Source organism: Eurosta solidaginis, chromosome 2 (genome assembly GCF_040869045.1).
Source record: "Eurosta solidaginis isolate ZX-2024a chromosome 2, ASM4086904v1, whole genome shotgun sequence".
Taxonomy (NCBI): domain Eukaryota; kingdom Metazoa; phylum Arthropoda; class Insecta; order Diptera; family Tephritidae; genus Eurosta; species Eurosta solidaginis.
This window is the reverse complement of record NC_090320.1, coordinates 124872771-124890848: the sequence shown is the minus strand read 5'-3', so window position 1 is coordinate 124890848 and position 18078 is coordinate 124872771.

The following is an 18078-nucleotide window of genomic DNA, read 5'->3' as shown; positions in this document are numbered from 1 at the left end:
CGCTGTTACCACCTTACGGCCTCGCCATGGCTATAGCATTGCCAGCACAATTCAAACATAAGGTATCACGTTTTTGTTAACGTTTTTAACGTTAACGAAAGCTTTTCGTTTCGGTTAAAAACGAGATACAATTTATCTTGATAATTCCTTTATCGATAATATTTCGAAGTGTTTCAACGGAAACGGTGGAAATTTTTTGACAAACGATTAGCTTAACGTTAAGGTGCATCCCTGGTCTACACACATGTCCATACGAGCAGCAGAGAAGCAACGCACAAACACGTGCATATACCTTATCTGAGGTGCTCACAAGAGAGGGCAATAATCTGTGCAAGTATTACTCACGCGCATATGAGAAGCAATAAACATAGTTGTGGCTAGTGATTTTGTAGCTGATAACTAACTAGTAAGTTCTGGAATGGAAAAGCCTAGAAGTATGCAACGAGGAAATCAGACAGTATAAAAAGGAGACAGTAGAGGCGCGAGAGTTTAGTTTCATTGAAGCTATCAGTCGGTTTTGGTTAAGCACGCAAATCTTATTGTGAAGTACTTTAATAAAAGCCATTTTGCATTATTAAATATTGAAGTTATTTATTCAACAGTTTAGTGTTTCGAACTTAGCAGAAGGTTGCAAATAAGAGGAGTTGCAAGTAAATTCGTTACAATTGGTGTCAGAAGAGGAATTGTTGAATAAATTCCAGAGGACAACAAGGATGTGGCAAAGTTCAGTGAATTGAAGATCCAGCAACTAAGGAAGAAGTTGGTGAGCCGTGGATTGAATACAATCGGCATTAAACTCGAACTTCAGGCACGGGTACGAGAGGAACTGGAAGCAGAAGGAATTAACGTAGAAGAGTATGTCTTTCATCTTGATGTCGACGAGATAACAGAAATTGAAGAGAAAAATGAAACTTCGCAGACAGTTACGAGCACAGACTTGAACATGATTTTAGCTGCCATATCTGCACAAACATCGACGGTAGCATCAATGTCGTCACAAATGTCATCTCAACTGGAAGAACAGAAGACATATATGGCATCCCAACTAGAATCCCAGGAGAACCGAATAACATCTAAGATGGAAACTCAACTTGAAAAACAGAAGACATATATGACATCTCAGTTGGCTGAGCAGTTGAAAGCACAAGAAACGCGTATTTCAGAAATGTTAACACAGATTACATCCAAGATGGAAACACAAGAGGAGCGCTTATTATTGCAGTTGGCACAAATGTCTTCGCAGTTAGAAGCACAGAACACAAAAATTGTACAGCTCGAGGACAAAATGGATGCCCACATAGAAGCTTTGAAAGGTCGTATACAAGAGTTGCAAATAAATCGCCCAACAGTTTCAGCGAGTAATCCAAAGGTAAATACACCATCCTTTGACGGTTCTGTTCCATTCCAGGTCTTTAAGCTACAGTTTGAGAAGACCGCAGCAGTGAACAACTGGAGTTCTGAAGATAAAGTTGCAGCTCTATTCGTAGCATTGAAGGGGCCAGCAGCCGAAATCCTACAGACGATTCCCGAAAGAGAGCGAAACAACTATGAAGCATTGATGGCTGCTGTCGAGAGACGTTATGGAAGCGAGCATAGAATATGCAAAACCGTCACCAAAGAGCGAATGAGACTTTGCAGGAGTTTGCCTCGGATGTTGAAAGATTGGCTCATCTCGCAAATGCGGACACGCCCGTGGAATACACCGAGAGGGTAAAAATCCAGAGTTTTATGAATGGCATACGGGACGTAGAAACGAAACGAGCTACATACGCAAACCTGTGAGAACCCCAAAACCGAGGGTTTGTACCCTCACAACATGTACCTATTTTTTCATCTTTTCACATACATGTTATACAAAAATTGAATTTAACTCTGAATTTAACATTTATATATTTTTATGACATGAATTATATCTTTATGAACTACACGTCAGAATACATATATGCGTTTGCATATTGAATTATTATTTACTAAATTGAAGGACAAACCAGACTTGCGCACTGTTGCACGCAAGCAAAATATTAACATTTTTCGCCCACATAAATTTCAAATATAGGTCACGCTAACATACACTAAAACATTTGGAAGGGAAGTGCAAACGCACAAAAACATAAAATTGTGCCGGTCAACCAACCCTTTGCGCATCCAATGCACTCAGCTACAAATACAACATACATAATAATTTGGATAAACGAAGATCAGCAGCAAAAGTCGTTAAAATAAGCGCCGCTACTAATTGGAACATTTCTATACATACTTACACACGTGCATACGACACACCAACGCACGCCGTAAGCAGAAGTCGAAAGCATCAAGCGGGGCCAACGCACCACCAGAAACAAGTGACAGCGAACATACGCATAAACACAAATGATTGTTTTCAATAGGTAAAGCGAAAATTGGAAAACAGGGCAGGCATACAACAAATGTATGTACGAGATTAGGTACATTGTTCGTTGTGTATATTAGGGCTCCCGAAAATTGGGATACTAAATGCCGGGATAGCGGATTACCCTACATGATCGAAAGTATGCATATATATATATATACATGTGTATAAACCATAGGCATGATAATGGAAGAAGGGAAAACGTATGTTGGCATGTAAGGGTATGTATGTACTAATAGAATGCAGCGGAAGTAGCGTTAAATTAGTATTCGATTTTTGCATTTCCACCTTTTATAATTGTTATAATTGTTATTGTAAAATTACTGACTGCCTGCGCGCAGTCCTACATAATTTTATAACGGAGGAATTATTATTGATGAATTGTTTTTAGGAAATAACCGTCCGCCGGCGTACGAAATCGTATATAAGGGCGACAAATTAGCTTGTAAGATCAGAAGCTAGGAGATAGGCATATGAGTCAGTGGGCTTCTACCACTGACCAGAACACGACCTGAAGGTTTCTACTTCATTTCGTGATAAGTATTATATTCAGTAGGAGGTTTCTACTCCAACTGACGGAGAGCTTAGCAGAGGGGTTCTACCTCAGCTACTCTTATCTAGACAGGGACAGATAATAGGAGTAGCTATTAAGGACATTGAATTTTTAATAAATCTTATAACGTTTTTCGGAACCCCTTTGTTTATTTATTTCAATCAGAATAGGTTCTCCCACCAACTATAAGAACCGTGGACGGACTGGGCATACCTCAGCAGAAATAAGTCCGTCACATATGGCGCCCGAGCAGGCTTAAGAAGCATCAAGGAAATCGTCAAGGCTTTACATAAAGGATATTCAAAGGAAGGTAACAACGATATACGGAAAGCAAAACAACGAAGGCTAAGCACAGAAACTAACAAGGAAAGGATACACAAATAAGAAAATGGTAAAGGTATCATGGGTATATTATCTCACCCGAGAGGAGCTGGTAAGTTACCACTCGGAGTTCGGGCTGGATGATACAGGAACGGTAGATGAACTAAGAAAGCGACTGGCGGCGTTCGTACAGGCAGAAAAGGACAACGAGAAATGGCAGGATCGGCTTACACACCTAGCTCTACAACACGCAAGGAACATACCACAGGCAAGTAGTCGGTCGACAACTGCAAGCGCTACGAGAACGGATGACGATAATACACCGGCGTACCCATCTAACACGAGGTCCCACAACCACCACTATATGCGATGCAACAACCAGGCACATACGCAACCACTATGGACCGCGTAAGAAAATGGGGTTTAAAATACGACGGGGGCAAGGATCCTCTAGGGTTCATAGAACACGTTGAAGAACTGGCAGAAGGATACGAAATAAACGTCAATTCGATACCAAGAGCACTGCCGGAGCTACTCAAAACAAAGCGTTGGTTTGGTACCGAAATAACAACCGGAGCTGGAAAGAGTGGGACTCGTTCAAGAAGGATTTCCTAAAATTTTTCCTCAGCTCCAGATATTTTGAACAGTTGGACGACGAGATACGGGCACGCGAGCAAAGACCAGGAGAGAAGTTCAAGGATTAGGTGCTAGCACTACAAGGGCTGATGCGACATGCCGCCTACACCGAAGATTAGAAGTTAAACAGCATATACCGGAACTCCCGCAGAGAAATCCAGCTGTATGTTAAAAGAGGCGAGGGCAACAGCCTGCAAGAATTGGTAAGTTTGGTAGAAGATTATGAAAATATTACCCCTGACAGAGATCCGATGCGACCAACGGCAAGACCATTTGTACCAAGGCGCGCAGAAGAACGTTACCAATATATACAGGCAGAGGAGCGAGAACAGCAGACAGAGGAACAACCATCCCAGAAGTCAGAACCGGCACCAAAATACATTGATACAGGTACGGCGTGCAGACGATGCGGAGGAGGCGGCCATGTCGCATACGGTTGCCGTAGCGCTCGCATCGAATTCTGCTAGACATGCGGAAAGGTAGGCACACTCACACGAAACTGTTGTAGACGAACGCAGGGAAACGGCCAGAGACTTAATTGGCACCGAGGAGTGGGGTATCCCCAAACGCAACCTCGGGAAAACTAAACACGTTGAGACAGACAAAGGGCCGGATCTTGGCAAACATCACATTGAATGGCGAGGAGGTGGTGGCCGCAATCGATACAGGGGCGACGCGAAGCTTTGTGAGTGGAAAAATGGCAAGAAGGCTGAAGACAGGTATATTCAAGACGGTAGAAACGTGAGTGATACTGGGAGATGGCAAACCTAAGACGATCATAGAAGCGGTGATGTAGAAGTGAGAATGGCTAACCAAGTGCTGCGAAATGAAATGCTAATCCTACCAGGACTAGTCGACGAAGTGGTGCTTGGAACGATTACCTGGCGAAGGTGAACATGGAGATGAGATGTGGAGAAGAAACGATAACCTGGAACACAGACAATCAGGAGGAGGATGCGGTCACTTGTACAACAATGGTCGAAAGTGGAAATGGAAGTAGTCAAAAAGGTAACATCTTAAAAGTTGCGAATATAGACGAGTCGGTGAGTAAATTTCTCAACAAAGAATTACAGATGTTCGAGGAAATGTCAGGTGTATCCAACGTGGCCACGCACAAGATAGTGATGAGAGACGTCCGCCCCATAAAGCAAATGTATTACCCGAAGAATCCAAAGGGAAAGTTTAACATGGTGACAGATGTACTTTCGAGACAGCCGATTGACGAGCAACTAAGCACGTTGGCGGTGGAGCAAGGAAAAGACGAGTGCAAGTGGCTGAAAGCGAAGATGGCAGAAGTGGGGAAGGCTCCGGAGAAATTCTCAGACTATGTGATCGAGGACGGAAAGCTATACAGGAGAATAGAGAGTCAAGTTGATGGTGAAGACACAGTACCGTGGAAGCTGTGTGTACCGACCCCACAGAGACGCAGAGTGCTGGCCGAAATTCATGACACAAAAAGCGCAGGATACATGGGCGTTCGAAAATCGATTGCACGAGCGACGACGCGATATTACTGGCCCGGAATGTTCAGAGACGTAAGAAATTACGTACAGAATGTCATGGATGTCAGGTATACAAACCTAGTCAACAACAGGCCGCGGGTAATATATTAACTAAAATTCCAGAAGAACCGTGGGCAGCAGTGTGTGCAGACTTTATTGGTCCAATGCCACGCTCAAAACATGGTAATACAATGGCATTAGTTTTCGTTGACAGATTTTCAAAATGGGTGGAGATAATGGCAATTAGAAAGGCAACAACAGAGAGCGTAATACGAGGATTTAGAGAGAGAATTTTGGCACGATTTGGCATTCCAAAGGTATTAATCACAGACAACGGAGCGCAGTTCGTGGGCAAACGTTTTAAGAAGTATTTGGAGGAGCTTGGCGTAAAACACCAGCTGACAGCACCATACACACCGCAAGAGAACCCGACAGAAAGAGCGAACCGCAACATCAAGAGGATGATAGCACAGTTTTAAGGGAATGAGCGGAGAACATGGGACGAGCTGATACCAGAGATAAAACTCACATTAAACACAAGCGTATGTGAATCGGGTACAGTCCAGCATATGTAGTACAAGGCAGAGAACCAAGGATCCCCAATAGCCTTTATGACGAGCATACATTCGGTACAGGTGAGAGAGTAGCTAATCCAGCGGAGAAATCGATGAAGATGAAGGAGATATTCGAGATGGTACGACGGAAGCAAGAGCGAGCATCAGCAGAGCAAGCAAAGAATTATGATTTAAGAAGAAGGCAATGGCGACCGGCTATAGGCGACCTAGTGGTGGTAAAGGAGCATCAGCTGTCAAAAGCGGTGGATAACTTTGCTAGTGAAGATAAAATCCCGTCAACATCGTCCAATCGAACAGCAAATAATATTTCCGAGGTACAACAACAGAGAGAGAACAGCGAGGTAGCCATCTGTGGTACACTTACACGAGTCAGCGAAGAGACCGAGGGACAACAAGGAGAGAACCAAAGTACAAGCCAACAACTGATAGCATACAGAGACGCTCAAGTGCAAAACAATACGGAGAATCAGGTACGAACATTTCCAGAAAATCAGGTACAGGTCGCTCGAGGAACCCAAGTACAGATCGTCAGAGACCGATACCTGAATCAAGATTACACCGAGGAAGACAGTTTGCTATAGCAGCCCTAAATGAACACACACCCAGAGACAACTCCGGGATAACGGACTATTACTTGAGATTCTACTGCAACTCGAATCAAATCGGTAGTAACGTACACGCCCAACCGCAACAGTATCAAATCATACACGAAGAACATTTGGAAGGGAAGTGGAAACGCACAAAAACATAAAATTGCGCCGGTCAACCAACCCTTTGCGCATCTAATGCACTGAGCTACAAATACAACATACATAATAATTTGGATAAACGAAGATCAGCACCAAAAGTCGTTAAAATAAGCGCCGCTACTAATTGGAACTTTTCTATACATACTTACACACGAGCATACGACACACCAACGCACGCCGTAAGCAGAAGTCGAAAGCATCAAGCGAGGCCAACGCACCACCAGAAACAAGTGACAGCGAACATACGCATAAACACAAATTGATTGAATTCAATAGGTATAGCGAAAATTGGAAAACACGGCAGGCATACAACAAATGCATGTACGAGATTAGGTACATTGTTCGTTATGTATATTAGGGCTCCCGAAAATTGGGATACTAAATGCCGGGATAGTGGATTATCCTACATGGTCGATATATATATGTGTACAAACCATAGGCATGATAATGGAAGAAGGGAAAACGTATGTAAGCATGTAAGCGTATGTATGTACTAATAGAATGCAGCGAAAGTAGCGTTAAATTAGTATTCGATTTTTGCATTTCCACCTTTTATAATTGTTATTGTAAAATTGCTGACTGCCTGCGCGCAGTCCTATATAATTTTATAACGGAGGAATTATTACTGATGAATTGTTTTTAGGAAATAACCGTCCGCCGGCGTACGAAATCGTTTATAAGGGCGACAAATTAGCTTGTAAGATCAGAAGCTAGGAGATAGGCATAAGAGCTTCTACCACTGACCAGAACACGACCTGAAGGTTTCTACTGGACGGACTGGGCACACCTGAGCAGAAATAAGTCCGTCACAAACCCAAAGCTGACATTTGCTGAAATGGTATCACATGCATTGATTCAGGGAACAGCGTCGCTTCTGTGTAAGCCAGTTTTCAAAGCACGCCGTGTGGAAGTATAAAGGCCAGAGTGGGTAGACGCAATATTGGAGGCGCTGAAAGGATCGCAAAAGCGGAGTGAGAGAGTTATCAAATGCTTCAAATACGGGAAGCCCGGTCAGTGGGTGCAACAGCATGAGTGGTTTTAATAACAAAGCTGGAGGGGATGAGCAAGAGCGAGTAAGATGTAGAGATCGAGAGCTAGATCCAGCTATTGAATGCCCTGTGATATCTGTGTCGCAAATTGGTAGAAAATCGTGCAATCTTACCGTCAGAGGGAATGTCGATGGCAAGGAGCGTGTACTGACTGTAGATATGGGCTCATCTCATTCCTTGATTGGATCTGATTTGGTCAACAGGAGAGTAAAGCCATTACCTGGAGAAAGTCTTAATTGGGAAGGTCATGGTTCTCCACAAATTAGTTGTGGCGGATCTCGTTGATGAAGTCATATTGGGAGTGGTTTTCTTGGTTGACCATGATATCAAGATCGATATGCAGAGAAGGGTGATGCGTTATGAGAACCAGGATGTGCCACTTAACTTCAATTTGGAAAAAGGGTTCAGCAGTAAGCGAGTGCTGATAGAGGAGATTCGACAGAGACCACGAAAGTCAAGGAAAGTAGATCGAGCAAAGATTGATGGAACAAATGGGCCAAGCAAATCAAAACTGAAGGTAACTGTGAGAGAAACACTGGCATTGAAAAGCCTTAATGGAAGCACTAAAACGGAGTAAAGAATTTCGCAGAAAGACTGCAAGGGTGGGTTCAAGACAGGGCACTGTTGTGAAGCGTCGGAACGATACTGATTATGCAAAGCAAATCCGCCCTGCGCAAGCTCTATGAAGTAGTTCATTGACAAAACAACAGAGTGCGAGGGAAAGATCAAGAATAATAAGTAGTAAGATAAAACGCAGGTACGGTGAGAACAATAATTCGGAAAGTTTCTTGGAGAAATTTGGTACTGTCATACAACCCTCACCGGCGGAAAGGTGTTCCATCCAAATTTCGGTGCAGTTGGGAAGGCCCGTACAAAGTTGTGAAGAAGATCAGTGACAGAGAAGCAACAGAAAAAACACATGCATATATCTTATCTGAAGTAATCACAAGAGAGGGCAATAATTTGTGCAAGTATTACTCACGCGCATATCGGAAGCAATAAACATAGTTTTGGCTGGTGATTTTGTAGCTGATAACTAATTAGTAAGTTCTGGAATGCAAAAGCTTAGAAGTATGCAACGATGACATCAGACGGTATAAAAAGGCGACAGTAGAGGCGCGAGAGTTTATTTTCTTTGAAGCTATCAGTCGGTTTTGATTAAGCATGCAATCTGTCGGGCAATAGTAGAGTTAGTTATTGTGAAGTACTTTAATAAAGGCCATTTTGAATTATTAAATATTGGAGTTATTTATTCAACAGTTTAGTGATTCGAACCTAGCAGAAGGTTGCAAATAAGAGGATTTGCAAGTAAATTCATCACAATACTTTATTCAAAAATTGTTGAAAACATTTGCCCAAAATACGTGAAAAATTTAAAAATGCAAAACATAAATTTCAGAGTAAAGTGCTATATGCCAGAAGCCTTTCTTTAAAAATGTTATATTACCGATATTTAATGGGCGATTATAATTTATTTTATTTCTATTTAACCCCTCAACTTCAATTTTTGAAATTGTGATTAAGAGAGTGTTTACCGCCTTTCAAAATTTACTGTTGCCATATGGCAACAATATCGCGAAAGGGTTAATAAGTGCATGTATGATTGTGCAATATTGTCAATGTCTGTTTTGTAATTTATTCTTCTATTTGCCGGTGTGTTGATTAGGTTTAACATTTCTATTGTCATCCTCTTCTTGCCTTGTTGTTCTTGCTGAGCAACTGAAGCTGCGTCGAAGTTCGGACAATGGCTTTTGTTAGCACAGTGAGCCATGAGTGCTGTTTTATAATTATTCGTACTTTGTCACTGTTTGTAGTCGGATTTATGTTGTGAGAGCCCAGTTTTCAATTTTGATTTGGTAGTGTCCACATAAATGTTATTGCAAGATTCAATCTCATTCCCTTTCCATGGTATTTTGTAAATTACATTACTTTTCTCCGTTTCAGGTATTTTTGATTTTGTTCTATTAAATATATGCCTTGATGTGTTAATATGTTTGTGGGCTATTTTAATTTCTTCGCTATTATAACAATTTGTTTTTGTAAGACGTTCAGATAATTTAGCAACATATACAACAGATTTAAACTTTTTTGGTTTCTCTGACATAATTTTTGGTTTCTTTGTTATCGCCTTTTTTTATTAATGTTTTTATAATATTCTCGGGAAAATCATTGTTTCTTAGTAAAATTGTTACTTCTTTCTTTATATCATAACTAAACTCGTTTTGTTTCTGTGTTTGCTTTTAATCAAACTCAAGTTTGAAAACGTTCTTGCCATTTCAGCATTACTTAGTGGCAGCGCAAATTCGACAAGCTTTTGGAATTATAGGTACTGTTATACTGTTATACACCAAACCAAAAACTTAATGTTAAAGTCACATTTTTCACATTTTTGAGATAGATATTTTTCCACTGCATTTGTAATCTCGTTATTTCATCAGCGCTATACATGTTTTTTCATTTGTGAAATTTGAAAACCAGTGAGGTTTTACAATTCTCAATGTGTTTTCAACCGAAAGAAATTTATTTTGCTAGGCGTTTCTACATATATTGTGCGGCAAGCGTTGCCTTAATTCCTTTATTAATTTAATTATGAAGTCGCGACATATATTACGTACCTCTCTTTCAATGAATTCGTTATACATTTATCTTATATTTTAATCCGTATATATTCTTCAAAGGTATAATGAAAATAAGGTATGGGAGAGAAAAATTTATTATAATCTGTAGTTAAAGGGTTGAAACTCTAGAAGGTGACACTATGCTGCTGCACAAGCTGGAAAGCAAATATACAACCTCATTACACAGTTTATCGATTAAAGTTTTTGTTATTAGTTGAGTGCCGAGTTGCCACATCATACATACGAAACAAATAAAATAAAACTTCAACTCACATAAAACACATTACAAATATCAAAATACGTATTGCCGAAATAGATTTGAAGCCAAAAAGGGGCAAGCATTTTAAAGAGGGCCAAAAAACAGCCAGGGGCGAAACCCGTATTTTCGCAGCTAAACGCAAAAAAGGGCTAGATCTGGCTACAGAAGCACTCAAATGGCAACACTACATCTAGTGTTGGGAGCTATCGAATGAATTCAACTATCGATGAATTCAACTATCGATAGTTACTAAATGATTTTATCTGCTCTTTAGCTAGCCCGTGGCTAGTACCGATGTTTTTTGTAGTACATTTACAATACAAAAGAACAATCTCTGGATTGTCTTGGTTACCCCCGGGTAGCTGAAGAACAAACCTATATAAGACAAATTGTTGAATGTAACTAAAATGGTGTAAATTTTGCTTCTACCCAACAAACATTTAGGTTAGAAAACGATTAGAAGACGAATCGAATTCTAACGTATTTCTCTAAGGTAGAAGGTTAGAGGACGATTTGCGAAACTGTCGCGAATTATAGCATTCTCGACAAAAAGGGGACTTCGTTCTCGATATCGAGAAAAAGGTTAGAATTCTAACTAACGCCAAATTCTAATGAGTTTCTAATGAGAATTTTCAAGTGATGCGCAATTAAATTCAATTATTTAAAATCAGCGAAATTTTCATTGTTTCATTATATCAAATACGTTTATTTGGTTATAATCTTATGTATTAAGAATGAACATATTTCAAAGGCTTTTTCTATTATAATAAATTAAAAACGTACTTAAAGATTAAACTCAGCGTTGTTTGAGGTACGGATGAGGAAGCGTTTTCTTCATGCCATTCAAGTAGCCCTTCAATAATCTGCTCGCTTTCCTTTTTTAACCTTTTTTGATTCATTTTCACTTACTAGTATTTATTACTATAAATAAAAAAACTTAACAATTTTTGTTGTTATATCGGCCTACTGATTGTAAGATCGCGGGTTCGAATCGAGCTCAAGGCCTAACAATAATTTTTTTTTATTATTATTATTGTTATGATAAATTTTTTCTTAATTGAAAAAATTTTTAAATTAGAATAGAAGAAAGAAAAAATTTAGACAACTGCCAAAGCTCGCTGTATAGATCCATTTCGGGAACTGCTAAATTCCTTCATTGGCAACTTTTAGGCGCCGCTGCTATAACCATTCAGCTATCACAGCGGTTTTTTGTTTGTCTTCATTAATCCTACTTCTATTCTGGTTCGTGCCAATTGATGAATTTATCATAACAATAATAATGATAAAAAAAATTATTGTTAGGCCTAGAGCTCGATTCGAACCCGTGATCTTAAAAAAACTTATTTCGCAACTTTTAATATTTCCACTATTTTTATTTTGTTTGTATGACACTAAGAATGAGTAATCATGTCGTGCAAATAATCGATAACTGTGACAATAATCATAACATCGCATTTCTAGTATTATTCGAATCGTTTCACAGTCGAATTCTAACCTAGTTCTCTAACCTAGTTTTTGATTCGAATTGCATTAGATAACTACATTAGAATTCTAATGTAAAATTACAATATTTCTCTAACGTTATAAACTGTGTTTGCTGGGAAGTAAATAATACAAATATTAAATTTAAATGTCTTTGTTACATATTATGCAACCCTGCAATCGTTTTTTAACGACCGTGATCACGACACGATGACGATCGACCAGAGTTGCCAAAAGTAAAATATTGCATACAAATAAGTGATAATAAAATTTTACTATGGCAACTCTGATAAAATGCAACCGCGCACTGGTTTTATGTGTACATACTATAGTATAGAGAAATATTAGTTTCTTTATTCACGCAAATGCTAAATAACATAAGAATATTCGTAGTAAAAAATATAAAAGTTGTATTGCCCCTCTTCATTTACCTTCATTTTAAATTAAATACCTTCCGATAATTCTTTCCGACACAATTCCTCTTTAGTACTTTGGCATATGATCCTCTGTGGGTGCTCCATGGAGTACTACAGTGAAATTACTTTGGAAACTACTCTCATGTATGTACTCTATGGAATACTCACAAACAAAGCGAGAGTGGGATCACCTACTCCTCTCCTAGGACATCGCAATGTTAATTGGAGCACATTTTTTGTATGAATACAAATTAGTTTTGGAATACTACTATACTCCCAAAGGAGTATTCGTTACATTATTTATGGAGTACTCGCGTTTTTTGAAGGGAAAGCGCATGCATGACATGCAATAGGTTTTGGTTCCCAACCCACAGAGTTTTTTGGTCTTACCAATTCATATGGCCAATACGTCAGTACTCCCTCAAACTTTTCGAGAGATTTTATGTCGCTACAGCAACAACATTAACAACGGGACAGAAGATTAATGAAAATGAATTTGTATCTGTATTGTTCAACAACATACCTAATTTGGTTTGAACAGCACTTCTCAAACATCCACTATTGGAAATGTCTTTGACAGGTACTGTTAAGGAACTGCTCGCTGTGTTAACTGCAGTAGTTGACGAAAGAGAAGTAGAGAAGTTTCTTCTTCAGAAACTACAAGCGCTATATCTCCTGAAATTACATTCCTTTGTTCTGAGTAAAACGGATGCTTACGGCGTAGATGGTCATTTAAATTTTATGTCTCCAGAAAATTATATTTTTTTTTTGTATATACGGATTTAACTTCATTGCCATTTTTGGTGAAAAACTCCCAAACAGAAGATCTCATTAATTCAGACCGCATTACAAATAACTATACACGATTCAAATAGTTAAAAGCACCTCCTCATATAAAAATTTTAAAGAATTACCACGCTTAAAACGTTTGTCGATTAGGTTCGAGTATGCTAAGCGTTAAAATTTATTTTAATACCTCTTTAATTGAGATTACTGATATATGCACAGTAAAAGTTGAAATAGAACGAACGATTCGAAAAAGAGTAATGAACGAATCATTAATACCAAAAACTAGTAGGCAATTCGAAGAAATAGTAATGAACGAATCATTCATACCAAAACTAGTAATTAGAAAGATTAGTAATGAATGAATATCAAATGACTATCGAATGAATGAAAATGAGTAAACTTACGAACAACTCGATAGTTTTCATTCGATAGTTCCCAACACTGGCTACTTCACGTTTTTAGCGCAGTAAATATGAGAAAAAAACTACGAACGATATGCTATTTGCAGCGTAGCGATAGCAAAAAAAATGTATTGTTTTTTGTTTTGTTGGGCATTGTTATGGAAGGTTTCCTTTTCTTCTGTTGATGTATCTTTTGGGATTTTTATTTTTGTACTTGCGACTTTAATTGTCCGCCTTTAAGTTGTTTTTGTAGTTATTGATAATGCTTCGGTGCACTCAAAATTGTTCCATGCTGCATTGGAAACAGAGCAAACAGCAGAAAATTTTTTTTTTTGCAATCGCTCAAATTGATCCAAGGATGCATCGTAACGTTAATCTTAATCAATCGTTTCTGTTTCAACGACTGAGATTTTCAATGTTTAGGTTATAAACGAAATAATATAACTTCGTTTTTAACATATACGAAGTGCAATCGTTGATATTGAACACACGAGAAGCAGTAACAGGTAGCTACCCCGTGAGACTCTCGCGCACAAACAACACATGATTGCCTTGAAAACTCTCTCACACCATTGTCTTCGTTAGCAACGTCTTGTATGGCAAGCAAAAATACATACGAACGCTGCTTCAACGTTAATTGAGTCCTTAAACGAAGCAAACTATTTAGATAAGTTATTTTTGCGCGCTAATGAAACGAAATTGATTTGAGCAGTTTGCCTAACATCTCTGGTTTTATCCTGCTATTTGCTCCACCGTAATATACGATGTAGCATGAAGCAGAGCCTTAGAAATTCTATCAATCTTTTATGCTTTGGCTCTACTCAAGTTCAGAGCCAGAGCAGCAGCAGAGCATATTTTTCGTTGCAAACTCTGAAAAGTAATATAAATTCCAGAAAATCACCAAACAGCAAAATACTCTCGATATTCGAATCAATAGCTGTGTTTTAATATACATACATGTGCACTTAAACCTTATATTGACTGACAAGGGCATATCTTTATCTACCCTAATAAAATTATTGCGCAGATAATTAGTACTGTAAAATTTTAGAAAGCGTTATACTTAGTTGCAACTGAATGATATCTTTCCATTTTATCTACACTATTCTTCACTACCATGACTGAAAAGTGTGTGTACCCACGATTCACCGCAATCGATTCAGCTATAGGCTGTACGCCATCAAAAGCAGAGGTCGTGTCTCCGCTCTTAAGCACAACCGAGTTATTTAACCGCGAGTCTTCAATAATTGTGTTTAGATGGGTCTCCTAAACATTATCTAAGTGATGATAAGCGTTTTCCCTAGCAAATTTAGATGTGCATACATGTAAAAAAAACGGCAATGTTATAAATAAATGTAAAAAAATTAACGAAACTCTGACCCTCCCTAGGGTAGGCAACTTGTCGTTGGCGTGAGGGCTTATGCAATCTCCATAGCGCCCGACTATGAGGCGGAGCTCGCTTCCCAAGGTAGATGTGCATACATTTAAAAAAAAAACGGCAATGTTATAAATAAATGTAAAAAAATTAACGAAACTCTGACCCTCCCTAGGGTAGGCAACCTGTCGTTGGCGTGAGGGCTTATGTGATCTCCATAGCGCCCGACTATGAGGCGGAGCTCGCTTCCCAAGGTAGTCGGTTCTATGTACCGGAGCGACTCGGTATTTTTCCCGACCAAGGACTGTCATTTCAGTGTGACCCCATCTAATTTGTTTCGTCCCTCGCACAAATTGTCATCCTCCCAGCAGCTCCTTGCAGCAGGACTGCTCCATATTCTCTTACTCCGGGAAGGCATCGAATCCAATCCGGGTCAGTCTCCTGACCCCGGTCCTGAGAAATGGCTTTGCTGCATCTGCCGGAAAAGAATCTTTTTAGGGCGGTCATACTCTGTTCAGTGTGTCTCGTGCAAGGGATGGTTGCATCGGACAGGTTGTTCTGGGCTTGATCCCAAAACCCGACGTCCACGTAACTTTTATAAATCTTTTGTGGCTCCTTGCTGTTCACGCCCAAGGGCGTCCCGTAGTCTACGCCTAAGCGCCCCCCCCCCCCCCACTACCTTCCAGCAGCCCCGCTGCTCAGCAAGCCACAACAAGTACCCGCTGCTGCTCGCGCCCCACGGCGCCAACAACTCAAAAAGCTGATACCACTCATAACTACTACCTTCATAGTAGAGTTGGTAGCAATGCTGAGCATCAGCCCCTGCCCCCGTCTTCTCCCCCCTCTTTTCCGGCAGCAATCGTGCAGGTCAGGGAAACAGACTCTTAGTCCCTACCTCCGTTTGCACCGTCTGCCAGCACAGAATATATAGGTTTGCGACATCCGCCCAATGCAGCTCCTGCCTTGGGTGGTGGCACTTTCCTAGATGTTCTGGTCTCCGCGACGGCAACCCCCCGACGGGTTTCATCGCGCCATGTTGCCAGGTCGCAAACCCAAATCATCCGGTACCCCAATGCTTGCCCAAGGACGCCCAGTCCAAGGGCCACAACAGCAATTGCGTACTGGCCTTCCACAACCCAGGTGTAGTCACCCGTCACTTACCCCCAGAGTGGAGACGTCTCCCCTTATGCACTTCAGAATCCTGCAGTTAAACTGTAATGGACTAACTGGGAAGATTACGGAGATAGTCGTTTCATGAAGCGGCACAACATCCGCATTGCTGCGATTCAAGAGACTAAACTCACAGCAAGATCTGCATTGCAGACCTGCTCTGTGTATAACGTCCACAGGAAAGACCGCGAGAGCGGAAATGGAGGCGGTCTCGCGTTTATCATACACCACTCTGTGCAATATTATACATTTGATCCTGGCATCGACCACAGGGAACGTCAAGGCCTATCTGTCCGATCAGGCGATGCAAACCTAGAAATCATCAACATCTACATCCCTCCTGCCACCTGTTGCCCCAGTGGATACCGCCCTAATATCAGGGCCTTACTCACTGGCAACAATCGCATTATCTTAGGCGATTTCAATGCCCATCATGATCTATGACATGCAAACTTGCGGGCGGACAGTAGGGGTGAGATGTTGGCGGATCAAATAGAAGAAACGACGTTCTGCACAATAAACGGAGACGCCCCCATACGTATGGTAGGAAGCTGTCACAGCTCGCCAGATATCTCAATCGTGAGCGCAGAACTCGTAAACTGCGTCAACTGGCAGCCGATGGTAACATTGGCATCAAACCACCTGCCCATACTTATTTCGCTTGAGCGTACCGCCGGCTTCATCGTCACTGAAAAACGCACTTTCATAAACTTTAAAAAAGGAAAGTGGGAAGAATATAAATCCTTTACAGACAGCCGCTTTGCTGCCCTCCCTATCCCGACTGGTGCCCGCCAAGGGGAGCGTGCCTTCCGTAAGGTCATTAAATCCGCCTCGGCACATTTCATTCCCGCCGGGAGAATTCCCGAAATCCGGCCCACTTCCCGGCGGAGGCCGCAAACTTAGCGAGAGAACGTGACCTTATAAAACAGCTTGATCCAGGCGACCCCCCAAATAAGGGATATAAACCAACACATCAGATTGCTTGTGGATGAACACAAGCGGGCCAAATGGGAGGAGCACCTAAGAGGTTGTAACCTCTCTACCGGTGTGCGTAAACTTTGGTCCACCGTAAAGTCCCTATCGAATCTGACTAATCACAAAGACAAAGTTTCCATCGCCTTTGGCGACAAAGTGCTGTCGGACGCGAAAAAATGCGCGAGCGCTTTCTGCCGACAATATATAATGCATCCTACGGTCGACAAAGATAGACGGAGAGCCAATAGACACGCACATAAACACAAATTCAGCGCGTCACCTATCACCATCACCGCGAAAGAGGTTGAGGACGCCATTGGTCGTGCTAAACCATCCAAAGCAGTGGGCCCAGGCGGCATAGACATGCCGATGCTTAAAAGCCTAGGGAAAGAGCGTTTCAAATATTTAGCGCATGTCTTCAATCTGTCTCTTTCCACCTTTGTCATACCTGAGAAATGGAAAATGGCCAAGGTGATCCCGCTACTAAAGCCTGGGAAACCAGCTAACATAGGTGAGTCGTATCGTCCGATATCTCTCCTATCGCCAGTGGCTAAGACGCTTGAAGCCATTTTGCTCCCTTATTTCCAAGCAAATTTGCAGCTAGCCCCTCATCAGCATGGCTTCAGAAAACTTCATAGCACTACGACCGCGCTAAATGCCATTAGCACCCAGATAAATTGCGGTTTAAATCAATACCCCCACCATAGAACAGTACTCGTAGCGCTAGACCTATCAAAAGCTTTCGATACGGTCAACCATGGCTCGTTACTGCAGGACCTGGAAGGGTTTACCCTTCCCCCATGTCTTAAAAGGTGGACC